Raw genomic sequence first — 8,087 nt, 5'->3', positions numbered from 1 at the left:
ACACAGCCAAAAGACCTTTGGAGATGTGGAAGGAAGGTGTCCCCAGGGAAACCTTATGAAATGAAAAGAGAAAGCTAGCAGATGTCGCTATGTGCCTTTCCAGCTGACAGAAGTGTTTTGGACCCATCAGCCTTTCTTGAATTAAAATGTCTTTCCGTGCATGCCTCAATTTGGACATTTTCATGGCCTTAGAACTGTAAACTTGCAATTTAATAAATTCCCCCTTTTAAAACCTGTTCCATTTCTGGTATATTGCATCCCAGCAGCTTAAAAAATAAAACAGGGAGAGAGATGATGAATTTGAATTTATACTTGTTAAGTTGGAGGTGATGGTGGGATATCAAGTGAAAGTGTCTGTCAGGCATCTGGAGATTTGAGACCGTGACCTTGAGACACAATTCCAAGACACAGCCTTGGAACTCATCCAGAACTAGTAAAGCTACACATTTCTAGGGTGCATCCATTAGGGGTCCTTGGTTACAAGCAACAGAAATCGAATCTGGCTAGCAAGCAGAAAGGATTCACAGAAACAAAGGGTCTGCTGTGCACCTATATTCAGGACAGGCAGGGATCAGGGCAGCTCAGGGATCCAGATAAGGAGAACAATGTCATCAAGCTGAGATGATGCAGCTCCAACCACTTTCCCACTTCCTTCAAGATTCAAAGTCTGGGAAACAATCTGGTTAGCTCGGTCGTTGGCCTACCCCTTGGCTACAGGAACCAAGAGTACCATGATTTCCACTCCCATCAGGATGGTGCATAAAGCAGAAGCAACTCTCTCTGCTATCAAAACTGGGAGAAGAGATGCCAGTGGCCCCCAATTTATCAACGCTTACTCCATGAAAGCGTATAGAGAGGAGAGGAGAGAACCGATGGCAGATGATTGCATGGCACCCATATTTAGGACCTATGGGAGGAGGAAAGAAGATTTAATGAAAGAGAGATAAAGGCAGGCTGAGGAATTGGAAGATGGTTAGAATGGGCAAAGGAGTTTCAAAGATGGGTGAAACACTGGGCTAAATGCTGCCAAGATATCAAGGGTGACGGAGAACGAAGCAAAAATACCGAAGCTGGTATTTGGAAGTTACTGGTAGCCTTTTGGGGGGAGGGAGGGAGAGCGAGAAGAGAGTGCAATGATGGGGAGAGGAGACAGATGAACGAGGTTTAAGAAAGTACAGAGGCAGCACCTATTGTTTTTTTGGGAAATGAAAGGAGAGGAGCCACAGTGTGGTTCAAAGGAGTCAGTATCACAATGATCCTCAGAACCTGGGGTTCTCTATCTTATCTGACCAAACACATGTAGAAAAGAATACCCAGCCCAGCACTCAGTAATGTCTTTTCTCTGAAGCGCTTGGTGAAAAGCAGTGAGGACAATGGTTAAGTGCAAATTGATGCTCTGGTTTAATCTGTTTTAGAAACTGGAGAAAGAGGAAATTGGATTTATTTGAAAGCCAACTTTAATAGGAAAGAAAAAGGCAAATGCCTTTTTAAAGCTAAAATAAAATAATAATAATAATAAAAATAAAAACTACACCAAAGCAATAGTCCCAGAAACTAATTTTTTAGGTGAACTGTTTAACCAGTCTCTTTCCCCCTGGTTGAAACAATCTTACGTAACAGCCTGTACATTTATAATGTTGTGTAACAAGTAATGTGATGATATAATAATAAGTTTTAAATAGGGGTTAGATAGGAGATGAGCAACTGCTATCATCTTATTATCATAACATCAGTCATTCTTCCAGACAAAACACCATCACCCATTGGGAGTTAAGGACAGTTTTTACTTAAATACAAGGTCATATTGTCTGGGTGCATGGAAGAACCGTGGGGGCAGGGTGGGGGGATTCTCTTCCTCTAAGGCACTCAACGCTGGCCCTCTTCCAAGAGAGGAAACAAGACTAAATAGATCATTTGTTTTATTCTGTTTAGGCATTTCTTGTGTTTCTCCCAACTGCAGCTTATGAACACAAAGCCAAACTCAGAGCCTGGCTGAAGCTGGCTAAATGCCAGGCTACATTTTTTTTTTTTTTAAGGAATAAACAATTTGAAGCTCTCTCTGAAGATTAAGACAGGCCAAGCAGTTGAAGGACAAAATGAAATTCTGCTGTGAAGGTGAAGTTGCAAAGACAGAGCCAGGTAGGAGTGTTAAATGATTTGGATTTCTCAAATAGGACTGAGATAGAGATAGGAGGGAAATGCCAGTTGGAAGTTCAAAGCCATGAAAAATACATTTCAACAAGGATATAACATTATAGGAAGAACCTGCTGCCTATGAGCACCCAATTGGGGTTAGAGGACAGATTCTTTGGGGCAGCCCCACAAAGATTGGGGTCAAAGTTGCTGGTCACTTGACGCCATCAGGTCAAGAGTGTAGCTTCAGCTATTGCTTCTGTCTCCTCTGGCTGGCCTAGGGAGAGCCAGCCAACACCAGCCTTGCCCTCCCCATAATAAGCATAGTTGGTATTCCCAGCATATCCCACTGGCAGAATGGGTCTTTGTCTTCAGTCAGTTCCCTCTGGGAGACACTCATCGGCAGTCCTATCCACTGTCCAAGCAGAGAGAAAGGAGCATTGGTGGTTGGGTTTAGTTCTGTGTCTTAGTTAACACTGCATCCTGTCTGATTTCAGAATTGACAAGTCATGTAGAATATTGCTCAAAATGTTCCTTCAAAAATACTGGGGAGAACAGGGAAGTGAATGGCAGTCCTTAAAATGTAAACAAAAGGGATAAGTTCTGAAGACTTCTGAATGTATTTTATAGATGAAGAATCCAGGTTTTAATTATGCTCTAACTGTAAAAATAAAGCTTTCCCCCCCAAAACACCGAGTCAATGAAAGGCAAGAGACTGAAACCCTATAAAACAAAATTAGGTACATTGCTTTCAAAAACTAATTTGACTTTACAATAACTTTACTAAAAATTAAAAATTACAAATAATTACCAAAAGTAATTGAGATATTAATCAATGTATCAAGGTTAATATCCTGATTGTGACGTGTAATTGTTTTGCAAAATGTTACCTTTGAGGAAAACTGGGCAAAGTATACAATACACTCTGTATTATTTCTTCCTAAAATTATCTCAGCTAAAAATATGTCAATGTTGGAGTGCGCGGGTAGTTCAGTAGTAGAATGCCATGCAGGAGACCAGGGTTCAATTCCAGGCCCATGCACCCCCCCCCCCTCAAAAAAAAGTGACTCAGATAGAACTGGATACAGGGAATCAGGCAGGTTTTCACAATCTGGTTTCACCCACATTTCCCAATCGCAGTTTGTTTCCCCACTAATTCCCTGAATGACCAACCCACCTCTGCATGGGGAAAAGGCTACCTATAGCTTCCCAAATACACAGTGCTCACCCCCACCTCTGACCTTTTCTTCCCCAGCTCTCCCCACCCCATCTCCTCTGAATATTTCCCAGCTCCACTCAACTGCCCTACCTGACTACACCAGGCCTCAGCACTGTAGCTGAAGCAGCACTTATAGCTCATCATAACTTGGCATTTGTCCATCCATTGGTCAAAAATATTTGTTGAGCAGCTGATAGATGTGTAGTATGGCTTTTGGCACTAGGGAAGGGGTGAGTTGGGAACAGCATTGAACAGGTTTCTCTTCCCTGCCCTCTGGGAGACTCTATTCTAACCACAGAGCATAGAAGAAAAGCAACCAAGAGATGAGCTAAAAATAATAAAGGAATTTCAAATATGATGAGGGCCACGAAAAAAGTGGTAAGTTGGAAAGGGGAGGAAATGAATTTAGTTCAAGTGGTCAGAAAAGGCTTCCCTGAAGAGATGACATTTGAGTTGTGACCTCAAGGATGAAAAGGTGTTACTGAGAAGATACTGGGAACAAGAAAAGGCCGAGGGCACGAGGAAAATGGATGTTATGTGCTGCTCCGTAACTGAATATGCATATTAGGCATCATGTAAAATGATGAAACCAATTTTCCTTTGTGACTTGTGTATCCTTCTTATTTTAAGCTCAAACCTCCATAGCTCATTTCTCTATTCTTTAGGGGCTGTGAACTCCCTTAGACTGGCCCACGGTTGAGACTTTTAGAAGCAAATCGCCACCCCCCCACTCCCCGCCCATCCCCACGCAGACACCCACCACACTGTCTAGCACGGCTGCCTACCGTAGTAAATGCAAATCGATCGTCCAAGTTGCTCTATTAGTAGATCCAACCTTAATTCAAGGCTGTGTCCCAAGGAGATTTACCACGACTCTTTTCATGGTTTCGGGGCCTTCTGCACTCATGAACTCAGGGAAACCTCAGTCATGTCATTAAAGTTGGGTTTCCACAAACCTAACCTGGCGCAAAGAGGAACTGAGCGAGTTGGGGGTAAGAGAGCCGGAGCTGGACGGTAACTCGTCGCCGGCCTCTGAGGTCGGCATGTCTCGGCGGCGCACAGAGTCCCACCAGGTGCATTACCGGGAGGTAAAGGTTGGATTCCGAGGGTTCTGCAGATACCTCATGCTGTCACCCGCTTCTAGGAATCGAGCTTTCTGGATTCCCTTGTCTGCTATCTGCTTACGGAGTCCCCCGAGAGCCTCCGCGAGGTGGAGAAGTCGGCTCTGGGGCACCCTGCGAAGCACCGAGACGGCCGCCCTGTACCCCTCCGGCCGCGCCCTGGCACCGTTATCCACGCCAGCCGGGGCCGGAGGGCACTGTTCCGGGGCGTCTCCCTGGTTCTCCCAAGGGGTAGCCAAGACAATATGCCGTGGGTCCCAGGGACGCGCCACAAACCCTCATCTCCCCCCGACCCACCCCGCCGCCGACCCAGGCGACCCACGTGCAGCTCGACCCCGGCAGGCGCCACACGTCGGGGTCGGTTCTTCTCCCCGGCGCTTTCCGGGCACAACCCCACGACCGGGACCCGCAGCGGTGCCTTGCGGGAGGCCGCGGCCGGCGCGGGGACGTCCTCGGAGCCCCGGCGCGGGGGCGCTGCGGGCCGCTGGCACACAAAGGAGGCGGCGGGAAGGCGGGGCGGGGCGGGCCAGAGGCGGAGTCGCGGCCGGGGGCGGGGGCGGCAGGAAGGGGCGGGGGCCGGCGCGGCGGCGGCGATAAAGCCCCCGAGCCGCAGCCGGCCAGTTCAAGCGGCGCAGGGCTGCACGGAGCTGCGTGCGTCTGGAGGCGCCACCGCCTCTTTCATTCCCGGACACTCGTCGCTGCCGCCGCTCTCCGTCCTCCGACTCCGACTCCGACTCCGGCTCCGGCCGCGCCACTCTCCTGGCCGCCACCTGGGGATCCTGGGCGGTGAGTACGGGCTGCGCGCCCCGCCACTCCCGCGGACGATCCCGGGCGCCCGGGGGGCGGAGGGGCGCGGTCGGCGGTGCCCTTTGCTCTGGGGTCTGTCCCCTGGGCTCTGTGCGCCGCCGGCTCCGCGCCGCGACCTTGCGTCGGGCCCCGAGGCTGCAGGGCGAGAGGGGCCGGAAGGTACTGACGTCGAAGCGGAGGGAACTTTCTCAGCCTCCCTCTGCCAAGGCTGGGTGCCGCCGCGCTGGGATCCCCGAGTAGAAACCCGGCAGGGCGAGGAGGGGCCGCGCCAGCTTTGGCGTCCAGGTGTGCCCGCAGCTGGGAGTCCTGGAGCCGGCGGGGAAAGACCCCGAGCCCGGCTCTTCTCTGTCTCCATCCTAGCTGGCGCCCCTGACCCTGAAACTGAGGGACCCAGGTACTCGCGGGCGTCCCCTACCCGGTGCACTTGGCGTGTGCGCAGCTGGATGGGGAAAGACAAATGGGCTCTTATAGGTTACCTCCCCCTGAACGGGGTGGGGGTCACCAGCGGCTTGGGGGAGAGCCCTTAAACTGATCCCTTTCAAGCGATTTAAGCCTGTTGAGTAGGTCTTTGCTTTTTTCACCTGTAGCAATGGGGATTGCAGTGCTGCTCAGTGATTACAGGTAAGGTGAAAGTATTCGGAGATTGTGGGCAGAATTAGGTGTTTAATTTGCCTACAAACCGAGCAGGGAGGGAGGGCTTCTATTACATAAGACAACACTGCACCTCCAGTTATTATGGAAGATGCTATTGAAGGTTTTGGTTTCTTAAATAAAGAAAAATAATCTTTACGTGTAGGTCTTGAAGCCACTTAAATGCTGCTGTGGCTTGTTTTGACTACTTTGAAGAGAGCCTTCTTATGTTTAGCATCGACATAAAAAGGTGTTTAAAGGTTTGACTTCCTCTTTCAAGTCGGGAAGCAGTTTACTTCTCCGAAAACTGTTCTGGAACAATTAATGTGATAATTTTGTACTTCGGAGATTTTATAAGAAAAGTTGAGCACAGATAATTGGAAGACATGTACGTGTTGCTAATTTGTATAGCTAAAGCTCACTTCAAAAAATTGAAGGTAGTTTAAACGTTATCTGCATATCTGAATCACTAATTGTGTGCTATGTGCAGTATTTGAGCAAAAATTTCCTACAGCTATGCAAAGGAAGGTGTTAGCCTAAATGATCTAAGGTTTCTTTCAACCCCCCAGCTTTTATGATTCTTTATTAAAATAGTGTTTGAAAATGTTGTAGGGTACAGAGCTGAAGGTTATGAGGATGTCATTCATTTTCTATTCTTAAAAAAAAAAAAGAAGAAGAATCCATGAAGAAAATGTCTCCCTCCTGTCAATTTCACATCATAGTGTAACTTCAAAGGATAAAAATTTAGTCTCCAAACGGGGTTAATTTCCAGTTCCACACGTGGATGATTAGCTACTAGTTAGAGATTGTTTTGAGGCAGTAGAATTGGAAATGATGGTGCTCTAGCCAGCCTCTGTGTTGACATCCTCTGCCAGCCCATCATTCTCCCATTGGACAGGGTACTTTGGCTCATGGGCTTTCTCCTTTCCTCCAGTCCCAAAGTCCATCTGGGTGATGATACTCTGAATTCTCATTTCCTTGACCATCTCAAATCCGGTGACTTCCAAGTACTCCATAGTATTTAGTCCACTAACTACCTCCAGGTCTCACCCTTGCCCAGAGATGCTCAGCTTCTGAAATTGGGAAGTCCACTGTCTCCATCTCTCAGAATCACAGCCTGTTATGCCTCTAGGTCGCAGACTCATACTCCCGTTGTAACTCTTCTGCCATGCACGAGAGTTCCAATCCCTTCCCTCCGTGTTTCGCAGGTGACTTCCTGGCCCACTCTACCGAGAAAAATAAAAGCCACCATATGGAAGCCTCTCCATGCCCCAACCTCTGTCCCCCATTCCCAACCTACAAACTTTGCTGTGTCTACTCAGTCATTCAGTAACTGTTCTTAAGTGTCTCCTGTGTGCCAGGCACTTTGCTGGGCCCTGATATACAGTAAATATAGCAGGTCCCTGCTTTCTTGGAACTGTTATTCTTGTGGGAGGAAATAAAGCAAATATAAATATATTATAAAATGGAGAATTAAACAATGACAGAAGTAAAATCAAGTTGGGGTGAGGAACTTCGAGAAAGTTAGAGAAAGCCTCCCTGAGATGTCTCCAGCTGTGTCCCGAGTCCCCATGCTTCCTTCTCTTCAGGAATCCTGCTCTCCTCTCTGTTTTATCTCTACTTCCTGCTGCTGAACTGTTTTCATTTTTGCAATATTTTAAAAATGCCTTAAACTCCCTTGACCCTGCATCCTCCTACCTCATCTCTAGTTATCACCATATCTCCCCATGCTTCTTAAATTTCTTACCCCCTTCCTTACCCTGCCCTTCATTCTCTGCTCCCTGCAAGCTGGAGGAGACCCTGGCAATTTCCTGAGCAAGTGATCTTGTGGCTTCTCCTCGAGACCTCTCCGTGGCATCTTCCCTAGTTGTCATCTTTTCCTGGTTTTCTTCCTGCCTCACTAGCATCTCTGCTCTCTCCTGGGGTTACCCAGAACTCTGTCCTCACCCCTCTTCTCACTCCACATAGAGCCTTTGGGTGAACTTCATTGCCACAGCTTCAGCTCTCTCCAGTGCAAAGGGAGTCCCAAATCGGTATCTCCAGCTGAGAGATCCTCCTGTGTTACCTACAGTCTAGTGGACTTACCCGTATCCTTTAGGCAAAAGAAAACACAAAGTATAGTAAGTCCAAAACTGATTCTAGTTTTCACTGTCCCCTTTCCCCTCGGTACCCACTTC

General features: G+C 47.9%; 1 protein-coding gene across 1 annotated transcript in view; it reads left to right on the top strand.

Annotated features, from left to right (window-relative positions):
• The first annotated feature begins 5,063 nt into the window (after positions 1–5,063).
• The window catches only part of SERPINE2 (serpin family E member 2), a 63,045-nt gene continuing 60,021 nt past the window's right edge, over positions 5,064–8,087 (top strand). The window contains exon 1 of the mRNA XM_077155273.1: positions 5,064–5,259. The gene's annotated coding sequence lies outside the window, so the exon portion shown is untranslated. The remainder of the gene's footprint in view (positions 5,260–8,087) is intronic.

This window comes from Tamandua tetradactyla, chromosome 3 (genome assembly GCF_023851605.1).
Source record: "Tamandua tetradactyla isolate mTamTet1 chromosome 3, mTamTet1.pri, whole genome shotgun sequence".
NCBI lineage: Eukaryota > Metazoa > Chordata > Mammalia > Pilosa > Myrmecophagidae > Tamandua > Tamandua tetradactyla.
The sequence above is the reverse complement of the archived record's forward strand: the minus strand, read 5'-3'. Positions and strand labels throughout refer to the sequence as shown.